We start from the raw sequence: 15031 nt of genomic DNA on the forward strand, positions 1-15031 counted from the left end.
ATTTGCCCCCAGCAGCTTATGAAAGCCCAGCCTTGCATACATGTGCCTTGGTTGTATTAGACTGGTCTCCTGAGAACTATTACCATTCCAAGAGTAAAACTGGCAATAGGATCTACCTATATCATTAATATAGGAGCAGGAACTTCTCCAACACTATTATTATTTCATATTCTTAGGGAAATTTAAGAGCAATAATAATTAAAAGTCCATTACTGAATTTTTAAATATTTTTACCTCAAGCAAATGAAATTGAATGGTAATTATACTGTATATATCTCTCGTTAATTTTACTTTTTAGACACTTTATCAAATATGGATATGGGAAAGGAATATTATTTATTAAAAAATGGATTAAATAAGTACAAGGAGAAGAATAAGATCTATATATTATTTATACTCCAGTGGCTCGTTTAACTTTGAATTAACCCAAAATATTTATGATCGTCTCAAATTAATGATGGCCTTTTAAAATGAAACTTAGAATTACACAGAGAGAAAAACTGCAAATTTAATAAATGTCCTGCAAGGTAATAAAATTATAGAAAGTGAATATCTATCAAATAAGTTGGGGATTATGGTTAGATGCAGTATATATCCGAATCTAAATTAATTTGACTTTAAACAGTGGTGCCCTCCTTAAGGCAACCATCAGCAATTGAAACACGCAATTTATATTTCAGAGCAAGATGTTTTTCTTATCAGAAATGTTAAAGGACTAATACTGCAGTTGAAATTTTATTTCATTTATTAGGGGAAAAAAACTATCTGGTTTGGGAAGTTTGGATGGTCCAATACTTTGAAAAACCCTTCAGGTTGTAGTTTCACTGTCAGATTTCCAAGGAGACATTACTCTTCACTGGGCAGTCACAGGAAGCATAGATGAAGAAAGCTTGTATGTTACGGATAAGTTCAGTTCAGTATCTGAAATCATATTAGATGAAAGTTTACTACCAGTTTAAATACAGACCTGAAATATTTCCTTGTAATCATTTGAGGCTTCTCTCATGCTTTGGTTTCCAGAAAATACAAACTAAGGATATCCCTCTAAATATATACTTTTCATTGCCTTCTTGTTCTTTTACCTACTAAAAATCATTGTGAATCATACTACTTCACATGTATAAATGCCCTGGTATGTACGTATGTATGTACGTATGTACTTATGTATATATGTATTTTTATTTATTTTTATTTTTTTAAGTAGGCTTCATGCCCCGCGTGAAGCCCAATGCAGGGCTAGAACTCACAGCCCTGAGATCAAGAATTGAACTGAGCCACCCAGGCGCCCCATCCCACATATAAATGCCCTGGTTTAAGTGTGTATATTACACTTATGAAAAAATGCAAGGAAAAAAAATGAAAGCATTATGCATAAAAGGAACACTTAATATTCCAAATCCTAATTAACATTCCAAAATTCAAAATAATAATCTTATCATTCATCTCCTTTATATTACCTCCCTATTTACATAAACTGAATGTTATTTTTCATACATAAATCTTTATATCCTTTAATGAAATACCCAATTTTCATGTGTCCCTTTGTTATTTTAGACAAAAAAAAAACTTGTTAGTGCACAGTGATCTACATAAAGAAAGTCCTGAAATTTGCTTTGTTTCTAAAAATTTTGATACTTAACCCCTGACATAAAACCATTTCATTTAGTATGTAGCCTGTAGCCATAGCTACTAACTTAGCAGCAGTCGCAGAGAGGAGACGAAAAGCTCCCAGCTGTGTTGTCAGCCAGCGCAGGAACATCTAGAAGTGGGTGCGTGCAATTGCTTTCTTTTTTTTTTTTTAATTTTTTTTAACGTTTATTTATTTTTGAGACAGAGAGAGACAGAGCATGAATGGGGGAGGGTCAGAGAGAGAGAGAGCACAGAATCTGAAACAGGCTCCAGGCTCTGAGCTGTCAGCACATAGCCCAACGCGGGGCTCAAACTCACAGACCTCAAGATCATGACCTGAGCCGAAGTCGGACGCTCAACCGACTGAGCCACCCAGGCACCCCTACAATTGCTTTCTGATTCCGGTGATGATAAGCCTTCACAAGAGATTCCCCCATAACATAACCTTAATCTACAAAATTCCTACATATTGCAACATTTGTATAATTGTAAGATGTAATTAGAGGGCTGGTGGTATACCTTCCTCATAATGATAAGTTGGTACAGGTTTATTTTTTTCTTTGAATTAAGAATTTATCCCCTGATGTTTTCTAAATGAATCTCCCTAATATTTTGGAGGACCTATTTCAATGGCAAAATTGATCATTCAAGCATTTACATCATCTGTAATGTTTCATACACTTGATAACTTAAAAAAGCTTCTTTTAACAGTTCTTGGAAACATAGTTTTATAGTCAATTAATTACATTTTAGTGTCTTTATGTAACTGTGTCACTTTATACAGAAAAATGAAAATTAAAAACATGCTTGCTTTAAAATGAGAAACACAGGTAAAAGTCAATATTAAAAATATGTTGAGGGGTCCTTTGGTGGCTCAGTTGGTTAAGCGTCCAACTCTTGATTTTGGCTTGAGTCATGACCTCATGGTTCATGAGTTCGAGCCCTGTGTCAGGCTGTGTGCTGACAGTGCAGAGCCTGCTAGAGATTCTCTCTCTCTCTCTCTCTCCCTCCCTCCCTCCCTCCCTCCCTTTCTCTCTCTCTCTCCCCCTCCCTCCCTCTCTCCCTCTCTCTCTCTCTCTCTCCCCCCCCTCCCTCCCTTTCTCTCTCTCTCTCCCCCTCCCTCCCTCTCTCCCTCTCTCTCTCTCTCCCTCCCTCCCTCCCTCCCTTTCTCTCTCTCTCTCCCCCTCCCTCCCTCTCTCCCTCTCTCTCTCTCTCTCTCCCCCCCCTCCCTTTCTCTCTCTCTCTCCCCCTCCCTCCCTCTCTCCCTCTCTCTCTCTCTCTCTCCCCCCCTCCCTCCCTTTCTCTCTCTCTCTCCCCCTCCCTCCCTCTCTCCCTCTCTCTCTCTCTCTCTCTCCCCCCCCTCTGTCCCTCCCCCTCTCCCTTTCTCTCTCCCTCTCCCTCTCCTTCTCTCAAAATAAATAAATAAAATTAAATATATACATGTATGTTGAACACCCTACACCCTATCCTCAATAGTAATAGTACATTTGTAGAAGTAATATAGATAGGAATACATATACACACATATAATGGTATACTAATACAAGAGAATATTACACAGTATTAAAAATTATTAATACTAATTTCATGGAAAAATGTTGACAATACAATATTTGGGGGGGAAAACACTGCTCAAAGCAAATGTAATAATTATTTAATTCAAAGGGGGAAATAATAATTCACAGTGGGGAAGCTGGGCAGAAATCCACTTAACCAAGTGTTGTGCTCTAATGAGATGAATCAAAGTGTGTGCCACCAGATGGGATGCAATGAGGAGAACACAGAATCCTTTCTCTAACCTACCTGTGAACTTTAACCTGGATCTCATCATGATGAAACATCAGGCAAACCCAAATTGAGGGACACTAGAGAAACTGCCTAGCTTATAATCTTTCAGTGTCTAGGTCAAGAAAATCAGGAAGAAGTTGAGGAAGCGTTAGAAATTGAAGAAAACTGACAAATACAACACAAGATTCTGGATGTGAATACTATTGTTGCAAAGAACATTATGGCAGGGGTGCCTGGGTGGCTCAGTGAGTTAAGCATCAGACTCTTGATTTCAACTCAGGTCATGATCTCACAGTTCGTGAGTTCAAGCCCCACTTTGGGCTCTGTGCTGACAATATGGAGTCTGCTTGGGATTCTCTCTCTCCCTCTATCTCTGCCCCTCCCCTGCTTGTGTTCTCTCTCTCTCAAAATAAATAAATAAACTTAAAAAAAATTATGGCAGAAAATGGTAAAGCTTGAATGGTATCTAAGGACTAGATAGTAGTAATTGTCCAAGTTAATTTCTTGATTTTGATGGTTAGATTGTACTTATCCAGGAGGACGTCATTGTTTATAGGAAACAACATTAGTGTGGAGGCGTTTTGGAGCATCATGTTGTGGTCTACTCTGAAACAGCTCTGGGGGAAAGGAAGTTCTGTTTACTGTTCTTGCAATTTTTCATGTAAGCTTGAGATTGTTCAAGTAATACATCAATAAATGAGATTAATAATTATATGCAACCTGGTTACCGGGATGACTGAGAGACATAATCTGGTTTTCATCCTTCTGTTAAGAAATTTGTTTTCCAACAAGTACCCCTCACCTGGGAAGTTCAGTGAGTTCCCAAGGATTGCTTTTTGGTTCCACAAATTCTTCCTAGCAGTCACTTGTCATTTTCTCCAGCCAGTGTCCCTCCAGACCCCTGACAAGCTGGAGCCCTAGACAACCTTGTGCTTTTTCAGACTTCAACTGCTTTCTCTGCGTGACTTCCCCTCAAGTACTTAATTTGATGTGGCCATTTGAGTGAGCCACATTGTCCGTATACTTGGTCAAATATTATTCTGGATATTTCCCTGAGGGATGTTTTATTATTTTTTTAGATGAGATTAACATTTAAATTGGTAGGGCTGAGTAAAGAGGTTTACCCTCCATAATATGGGTAGGCCTCATCAAACCAGTTGAAGACTGATGTCCCCTAAACAAGAGGAAATTCTGCAGCAGACCATCTTCAGATTTGAACCGCCATATTAGCCCTTCCCTGGGTTTCCAGCCTGATGGTCCATCTGGCAGATTTCAGACTTGCCAGCCTCCATAATCATGTGAGCCAATTCTATAAACTCTCTCTCTCTCTCTCCCTCTCTCTCTCTCTCTCTCTCTCTGTGTCTGTCTCTCTCTGTCTCTGTCTCTCTGTGTTTGTGTATGTGTGTCTGTGTCTCTGTGTCTCTCTCTTTCTCTGTTTTTTTTCTTTCTGTGTGTGTGTATATATATATATATATATATATATATATATATATATATTTCTTTCTGTGTGTGTGTGTGTGTGTGTGTGTATATATATATATATACACACACACACACACACATATATATGTATATGTATGTATGTATATATATACATACATACATATACATATATATATATAAACAACTACTAGTGGAAGGAGGTACTTTGAGGGCCTGAAAAGAGCAAATCAAAGAACAAGCCCTACATAGATGAAGGCAGGCCTCACAGGACAGGGGTAGTTTCAACCCCCAAAAGGAATCTACTAGCATCAGTCTACACTAGAGTCTTGATCCAAAAACAAATTTTATTCTAGAAGGAAAAGTGGGGCCTTCCTTCTCTCAGTTTTAAGGCCAACTGCCTTTCCCGTCTGCTTGACAATAAAGTGCCTTGTTCCTGGCTATTTGAAGTGCTTTGCGATTCTGTGTGAAGTTTTAGGATGAAATTTTATATCTGCAAAAAATTGCCTTTGGGATTTTAACAGATTGCATTGCATCTATAGATCACTTTGGGTAGTATGGACATTTTAACAGGATGGACATGGTTTTCCAATCCATGAACATGGGCTGTTTTTTCTATTTGTGTGTGTGTGTGTGTTCTTTAAGGTCTTTAGTCAATGTTTTATACTTTTCAGTGTACAAGTCCTTCACCTCTTTGGTTATGTTTATTCCTGGTATTTCATTATTAATTTTGGTGCTATTATAAATCATTTGTTTTCTTAATTTCTTTTTTCATTGTTTATTGTTAGTGTATAGAAACACAACTGATTTTTGAATGTTCATTTTGTATCCTACAATTGTTGTGAATTTGTTAATTAGTTCTAACAGATTTTTTAAAAAGAATCGTTAGGTATATATATGCATATATATATATATATATATATATATGTATATATACACACATATATATATACACACACACATAATTGTGTGTGTGTGTGTGTGTGTGTATATATATATATATATATATATATACATATATATATATAAAATCATGTCATCTGTAAACAGAGATCATTTTATCTCTTCCTTTCCAATTTGAATGCAATATTTTCTTGCCTAATTGCTCTGGCTAAGATTCTCAAGTGTTATGTCAAATAAAAATGGCAAGAGTGGGTATCTTTTCCTTGTACCAGATCTTTGAGGAAAAGCAGTCAATCTTTCACTGTTGTGTATGATATTACCAATGGGCTTTTCATATATGACCTTCGTTGTTTTGAGGTAGTTTCCTACTATTTCTAGTCTATTGAGAGTTTTTATCGTGAAAATGTGTACATTTAGTTAAATGATTTTTTTTTCTGTATCAGTTTAGTTGATCATATAGTTTTATACTTCATTTTGTTAATGTGGTGTTTACATTAATTGATGTTTGTCTTTTGACTCATTCTTGGATTCCAGGAATTAATCCTATTTGGTTATTGTATATAATTGTTTTTATGTGCTGTTGAAATCAGTTTGGTATTTTGCTGAGGACTTTTGCATCAGTATTCATCATGGATATTGGTCTGTAGTTTTCTTTTGTGGCTTTGTCTAAATTAGGCCGGTTTCGTAGAATAAGCTTGGAAATGTTCCCTTCTCTCCAATTGCTTTTGTTTGTTTGTTTGTTTTTCTGTCTGTCTGTCTGTATGTTTGTTTCTGAAGAATTTCAGCAGGATTTGTACTAATCCTTCTTTAAAATTTGATAGACTTTTCCAGTGAAGCCAATCTGGTCCTGGACTTTCTTTGTTGGGAAGTGTTTGATTACTGATTCGAAAACATGTTGTTGATCTCTTCAAGCTTTCTACTTATGATTCAGTCTCGGTAGGTTGTGTGCTTTTAGGATTTTATCTGTTTATTCTAAATTGTTCTGTTTTTTTGTGTACAGTTGTTTATAGAATTCTTCTATATGTATATATTTTTTATTTCTGTGACATTTGTTGTAATAGCCTCTCTTTCATTTCTGGTTTTAGCTATTTGAGTCTTCTGTCTTTTTTATAGGTTATTTTAGCTAAGGGTTTTTCAATTTTGTTGATCTTTTCAACAAACCAACTCTTAGTTTCATCGATTTTTTTCAATTTGTTCGTATTCTCTATTTGACTTTATTTCTGCTGTAATCTTTGTTATTCCTTTCCTTCTGTTAGCTTTAATTTTAGTTCTTCTTTTTCTAGTTTCTCGAGATGTAAAATTAATTTGCTGATTTGAGGTCTTTCTTCTTTTTCTAATGTACACATTTATAACTATAAGCTTTCCTCTCCACACCGCTTTGTGTACCCAGATCTTAGGCCCTAGCCTTAATCAATATTAAGTACCTTGTAAAGTGTGTTTATTTATTCTCCTTTGTTTCCTACACTGGATCCTCATCCTTTTGTGTGATGAGTATTAACTGAATGCCTTTTCTGTGCCAAGCACTGCATTGTAGTCAATGGACATCACAGACAAACAAAAGAGCAGTTATCCCCATATGATAAAGACCTTAAGGGAAGCAGTATATGGTGATAAAAGAACATGATGAGCCTGTATCAACTAGATGGTTTTCAGCAAGCAAAGACCTAAGTCATTTTGGCTGACAAATAAGGACATGTACTGTGTTATATAACTGGAAGTTCAGACAGATAGCAAGCATCATGGCTTTCCTAGCCCTACAATTCTGTCTCCCTTTCTCTGTGATTCTCCCAGATCTCTTCTCTTTGTATGTTGGGCTCCTATTCTGGCTGGTAACAAGGAAACTACAGTGGTTATGGAGTGCACATTCAAAAGAAACAATGTCTAAAGGAAACAGAGAAAACATTGCTGGCAAGAAGGATAAGATTAACATTCCCTACAAAAGGATTTCAACAAAGTTTTCAAGAAACGCTGCTTACAACTATGTGTCTAGAACTCTGTTTTTTTTGTGTGTTCTATCTCATTTTAAAAACATTCTGGTCACCACAAACTAAATTTATTTAATGACTGACCCATGGAACACTCACCGAGGGGTGAAAAATAGCTTAGATCTATTACGGTCCATCCCTCAAGCTAGATACAGCCCCCTTCACTGCCTGATGTTGGAGGTTGATGTCAGGATTTCAGAAAGGAGGACCTCACAGTGTCTGCCATAGGCTCCTGACCTAAACCTGAAGGCTTGTGGTAGGAGGTAAAGGTATTTGAAACAAAATAATATTCAGTGAATTTAACAGTTCAGTGAGGCCAGGGGCATCTGGGCGGCTCAGTTGGTTAAGCATCTAACTTCAGCTCAGGTCATGATCTTGTGGTTCATGAGTGCGAGCCCCACGTCGGGCTCGGTGCTGAGAGCTCAGAGCCCGGAGCCTGCTTCGGGTTCTGTGTCTCCCTCTCTCTCTGTCCCTCCCCCACTGGCACTGTGTGTGTGTGTGTGTGTGTGTCTCTCTCTCTAAATAAACAAACATTTAAAATATTAAGGAAAATAAAAATGGTCAGTAAGGCCAGAATATAGAAAGCGAGAACAAAAGTGTGAGAATGGGCATTGAAAGGAATTTTAAGCAATTGGGACTTATCCTACAGTAAAAGGAAGTCATTAAAGATTTTAAAGCTGGGTGATAATGATAGGAAGATAATTCAAGCGTAGTGTAAAAACATGTCTTAGAAAAGTGTTGCATGTAGCTGAGCTCATGGTGGGATATGGAGGGGATGGGGTATATGGACAAGGAGATTGAAAGGGTTAAAAAGGATTCCTTTTAAACAAGGAAAGAAGCAAGGAAATATTAGCCATGAGTTAGGAAACAGGACTATTAGCTAGATTGAAAACAAAAAACAAAGTGAGCTAAAATTTGGAAATACTGTGTTCCTTTGTCTATGGGACTTTAAGAGATAAGTCAAGAGTCTACATCACGATTTGAAAATTAGTAGCATACAGAAAGAAATGGGGTTTAAAAAAGAAAGAGAGAAATGAGATTAATCTGAAAGACTATGGGAGTGAGAGAATCAGACCAGGAACCCTAAGGCGTACCCACATTTAAGGAGTGAGTAGAAAACAAGCACAAAGACTGGAAAAGAGCAGCCAGACATGTGAGAGACCTGGAGAGTGGGACAGCAAAGAAGCTAAGGGACAGAATAAAAGAGGAAAACTGGGAAATGCTATAAGGATGTCAGCTAAAGATAAATATGAAAATCGCCTATTCAGAGAGACAGAGAGAGATCACTAACCATCTTGGAAGAGTAATTACACTGAAACTCCACAAGACTGGTGACCATGTGTTTAAAGGGTACTTTATCAAGTGAACAAATGCTCCATTTCCATAAACTTCACCATGAGAGGCAAGGGAAAGATCTAGCCTGACAAACACCATTGAGGGAGGAATTTATTTTTGTTAAGATAAAAGAGACATGCAAATCACTTAAGTAAATATAACAACACAATTTTGAAACCATTAGGTTTCAAATGGTATAGCCAAGAGGTACTACCTATACTCTAAGAAACATACATTGCAATACATCAAAATGAATTAGTGTTCAGCACAATCAATGGAACCTACTGAATTTTCGCAAAGATAGTGCCTCTCCATCCTGATTTTCTGCTCAGAACAGTAGCCAAGGAGCATTGTTATGCTTCTGCGGAAGCAGTGCCACAACACTCCTGCAAGCAAAGGAGAGCGGTAACCTCTGTGAATGTGAAAATAGCCCTGCGGCCCAGCATGGGCCCTGTTGGCAATGCCTTCCCCAACAAAACACGAGCGGTTTGATCTCCCAGTCGGTACTTCCTCAGAAAAACTGCATCATAAATAACTACATGGAATCTTTCCTCTTGGACAGAAAGATAACTCCAGAGCGGGTAAGAAAGCCACTGCCTTTCCTGGTTTCTCTGAGGGCATTTGCATCACTTCATATCGTATATTTCTGGGTGGTCCTGGGCATCTGTATTAATGGGACATATATCTGGGGTTTCTAGAGAATATGGACACGTAGTCCCTAAACACCATAGATCAAAGAAAGAAGCTTTGCTCCAAAAGCTCTGAAAGATGAGTAAACTCCTCTACTCCCTATTTAGTTTCTCCCTCCATCACCTACAGGATTATGTCAACCCACTTTGCTTCATGTTCAAGGCTCTGTGAGTCTGGCCTACAGATTACCATATGATGCTTCTTTCCCTAGCCACACGCAGGAACTGTTTAAGCCACCTAGTCTACCTCGGTAGCTCCTTGTCTTTGCACAAGCATTGTGGAAAGTCCTCCCTAGCCTACTCCCTGGTCAAGCCTCCCCAACCGACAGATCCCACTACCTGATTCATACTGTCTTCTCTGAACACTCTACCTGGTGTCCTTCTCAATTTCTTATACTACAGGTTTTGATATCAACTTCATAAAAAGCCTGGTGGTCATACATAGCTTCATGTTATATTCCAGAGATTCATTCAAGGAATATTTATTAAGGAGTTTTATAGTGCACGTAAAATGTTCTTGCCTTCTTGGAACTATAGTTCTAGGAGGAGATACAAAAGAACAGTTACACAATTGCCATTCAAATCCGAATCTTTTGATCTGACCCCTTGCTAAGCAGAAGGCTACAAAAGTTGGTTTGTCGTGCTGGAAAAGCATGGACTTTGGAGTTAGAGACACCTAATTCAAGTGTCAACTCTGTGTGACATAAGGTAATCCAATTAACTTCTCTGGAGCTCAGTTTCTATCATTTGTGAAATGAAGCCATTACTGTCTACTTCTTAGGTTTCTTGAGAGACAATTTGACATATGTGAAGTTTTCTTAAACTTAGTGTTTGTCGTTTAACAGGTACTGGAGGAACGAATGAATCTTTAGATCTGTGTGAAATGATTAAAGTGGTGCATATATATGAAAATGAGACCTAAGAATAAAAAAAAGTCGCCGCTCCCAAAAACTAAAGAAAAAGAACAAAAATCTGAACAGAGAAAAAATATTGTCACAAAAAAATCTAAAAAGAAAAATGAATGGTTCTTATACTGTTATTTATTAAATGCTTACTATTTGCCAGGCCCTGAGCTAAGGAATTTAACTGTATTTCTCAAACCAACCAATTTATAGATATCAAATTAAGGCTTAGGAAGGCAAGTAACAAGTCTAGTAAGTATCAGATCTGTGTGTATATGTTTACTGCCCAGAATACAGACTATAATGTGGCAAGAGGTCTTTTAACATAAGTACAAGAATTTTCATAGAGACACCAGAGTAAACTGCACCAAAACTGCAACTCTAAATTATTAAGTTTCCACATTCTCTATGCATGGCTGACTTGTTGGCACTCACTGAGAACTCAGTAAGTGTTTAATAAATAAAAGAGTAAAGTTTTGTATCCAAATAGATGCTTAATTTAGAGTAGTCTTCTGTAGTCTTAGAAAACTCATTTGTGTATTTCAAGTATTATGGTACGGCTTATTTCCCAATTCCCAACCCACACAGTCTCTTCACAATTTGCGTAAAAAAAAAAAAAAAGATTTTTTTTTTTCTTTGCATTTCTAAATTGGGACATTCTCCTCCTCTTCGATTAGTGGATGGGATTTTTGAAGATGATCAAAATGCATTCAAGGCCAGACCTAGAAAATAGAGAGTGTGAGCATGCTGGGCACAACAATGGTGACATGACTGTGAAGTCACACAACAGATCAGATAAGTGAATTCAGATAAAAGAGGTGTAGCAAATACTCCTGTGCTGTTGCGCACATCGCTCTTACTCCACTCAGTTGTTTGGTAGATTCGATTGATGCAAAAACCATGCCATAGAATGAGTGCAGTTAACCTCCATCTTTGTTTTCTATCCCTTTGGAGGAATTGCATAGTCAACACCATGTACAATCACTGGCAGGATCTGTCTCAAGATTCTACTTTCATTTGACAGTGTAAGTGATGACACTTTGCATTTTGTAGAGTGAGTTATCACTTTGGCATATTTTGCAGTTAGTTAACCTCACAGGGCCTCAAAGATGTAGTTGCTGGTATTTTCACTTCCTTTTTTTCTCCTAAGCATTGCAAGGACATTTCCCTCACATAGGGTTTCTGCCACATCATTCTAATCTAAGAAAGCAAGTAATTCTCTCTGGGTTTTCCATTTTTTTTGTGAACTCTACTCACTTTTATCCCCTATTTGTGTTGTTTTCAACTTGATTTTAAATTTTAAATACTAAGGGACACCTGCATGGCTCAGTCGGTTAAGCATCTGACTTCGACTCAGGTCGTGATCTCACTGCTCGTGAGTTTGAGCCCTGCGTTGGGCTCTGTGCTGACACCTCAGAGCCTGAAGCCTGCTTCAGATTCTGTGTCTCCCTCTCTCTCTGTCCCTTCCCCATTCGTGCTCTGACTCTCTGTCTGTCTCTCTCTCTCTCAAAAATAAATAAACATTTAAAAAATTAAAGTTTAAATATTAATCATGCCTACTCAGAAAAGCCTCTTTCTCCACATGAAAATCAACACACGTCACAATACCGCCATTCCAGAAGCAATGAGACAAAAGTAGACTAATATGGCTACATAATTTGAAAATAAAAATCTTCACATAGCAATACACATCATAAGCAAAGTCAAAAGATAGATGACAGACTGGTAAAATCATGTGACAACTTTATATGACACTGGGGGTTACAATATTTTACACTGGTACAATGATTTATGGTTTGAACATAATTACATAATTGCCATTCGAATTCATGTCTTTTGACCCTCAACTAACAGAGGACTCTGGAAGACAATGTTTTGTATTAGGTAGAGCACAAACTTTGGAGTTAGACACCCCTAATTCAAGTGTCAACTCTGTGTGATGTAAGGTAAACCAATTAATGTTTCAGTGCCTCAGTTTCGGTACTTGTGAAATGAAGCCATCACTACCCGCTTCTTATATTTTAATATAATGTAAGTGGTATCACTTACATGTGGAATATCAAGAAAAAAAAAAAGGTCAAACTCACGTAAAAAAAAGAGTCGAAAAGTGATTGCCAGGAGCTGGGGGTGGAGGGAATAGAGAAAAGTGAATAGAAAAGGCTACACACTTTCAGCTATAAGATGAATAAAATCTGAGGCTCTAATGTAAAACATGGTGACTACAGTTAATAACGCTGTAGTGTATAATTGAAATTTGGTAAGAGAGTAACCTTAAATGTTGTCAGCAAAATCCAAAACAAAAGAAAAAAGTAATTATTATGTGAGGTGATGAATGTGTTGATTAACTCAGTGAGGGAAATCCTGACACAAAGTCTACATATATCAAGTCATCACATTGTGTACTTGGATGTCTTACATTTTTATTTGTCATTTATACCTCAATACAGTTGGGAAAGTGAAATAAATAAGTAAATAAGTAAATAAATAAATAAATAAATAAATAAATAAATAAATTTAAGCATCAGAAAGAATGATAACAGTGGGAGCTTTAAAAATATCAAAGATGTTAAAAGGCGTGAGTTATTATTTTTGCTATTACTGATAGTAGTGAAACTAACTGTCCAGTCCTAGACATTGCCGAGATCCTCTGTCATGACTCTGGTGATTGATAAAGACATCTAGTTGCAGGGGTTTTTGGCTGTATTTGTGTGACCATGTGACAAAATTTATTCATATTCTATTTGTTTCCCTGGGAAAATAAATACAGTCCCATGGTGAAATCCCATTGGTACTTTCTCTTGTGTCATTTGGAATATAAAGCAGATAGTATCACTCACTAAAGACATACAAACCAAAAGCAGAATCAAGTTGACTGCTAAATGAAGGGGAATTTAAAGAAGCCATTTGCAGATTTCATTCACTCTCAGTTCCTATTACGCAGCTGCGTTTTGAGAAGGATTATAGACCCTACCAACCATGCTTAAGAGCAAGAGATATCATCTATCAGTACTTGGCTCCACCAAGAGGGAAAAATAATTTCATGGTAATGTCAGAAGTTTCAGGCCCTGTACATAGATTAGCCCCACAATTCCCCCAGAACAGTAGCCTAGCAGGAAAGTCGTATGTTGAAATCAGAACCCCCCAGTAACTCACAATGTGACAGTGTTTGGAGACAAGTTCTTTGCAGAGATAATTAAGCTAACATGAGGTCACCAGGATGGTTTCTAACCCAATTTAACTGGTGTCCTTATAAGAATAGTATTTAGACAAAGATATACAGACAGAAGGAAGATGATGGTGTGAAGACACAAAGACAAGACGGCCGTCTACAAACCAAGGAGAGAGGCCTGAAGAGACCTTATTTCATGGCTCTCAGAAGGAACTAAACCTTCCCGACGCGTTGATCTCAGACTTCCGGCCTCCACAGCGGTGAAAAAGTAGATGCGTGTCGTTTAAGCCATCCAGTCTGTGGTGCTTACAGCAGCCCTCGCAAACGCCTACGAGGGCTGAAACACATCTTTGTCCAAATGGCATTTCCTAACCACCATGATTAATGCCTGGAACTTTGGGGCAGCATTCCCATGAAAGACACAGCTATATGTTCTTGTAGGAGTAACAAGGTATGGGAAAATTATGTAATCGTAAAGGGTAGATGCAGATGTAGAAACACAAGAAGAAACCAGTTAGTGACAAAACCGCATGTTAGGAACATTTTCTACTCGTGCAGCTATATATTTTCCTGGAAACTTCAGGAGATTTTGCTACCTTCGCACTAAAAAATAGAGTTTAGTTACTGTGTGTATCAAAAGAAGCATTCCATTTCATGACATTTCGAAACAAAGTCCAGCATATTGTAACTAAAATTAAATGGTACAAATACATATTTACTTCTATAATTGCCCTTAAATGTATTATTTATTTCAGAAGCTTTCAGTTAAAATTGGAGTGAGTCGCCTAAAATATAGAATAGAATGGACTATAGTTGTATGTCTTTCCCCAGTGAAAGAATATGTATTAAGGAAAAGCAGTTGTTTGATGGTGTGTCGGGCACAACCAGAGCTATTTGTATTCTGCCCTTTGAAATAGTCCTTGTATATACATATTTTTTATGCCATACAGCTCAAGGGCTGGTGATTATCGCTTTAAAGGAACTGCTAACCATTTCAGGAAATTGTTGAATATAATATCTGAAAATGATTTCAGAGTGTGAAAACATTTTATACACTTTGAAATCAAATGCATTCGGCTAGAAGGGACTAGTTTATGTTACTGGCTCAATTTTGCATGTTTTTAATACTTAAGAGTTAGATGGTTTAATCTTTGGTTTCTTTGATAAGGTGTAGGTGCAATTACATTGATT

General features: G+C 37.3%; 1 long non-coding RNA gene across 1 annotated transcript in view; it reads right to left on the minus strand.

Moving 5' to 3' along the window:
- Nucleotides 1–722: 722 nt before the first annotated feature.
- LOC132666104 (uncharacterized) overlaps nucleotides 723–15031 on the minus strand; it is a 34639-nt gene continuing 20330 nt past the window's right edge. Inside the window, exon 2 of the long non-coding RNA XR_009604480.2 lies at nucleotides 723–921. This is a non-coding gene — a long non-coding RNA (uncharacterized LOC132666104). The remainder of the gene's footprint in view (nucleotides 922–15031) is intronic.

This window comes from Panthera onca, chromosome D3 (genome assembly GCF_046562875.1).
Source record: "Panthera onca isolate mPanOnc1 chromosome D3, mPanOnc1 haplotype 2, whole genome shotgun sequence".
Lineage (NCBI taxonomy): Eukaryota > Metazoa > Chordata > Mammalia > Carnivora > Felidae > Panthera > Panthera onca.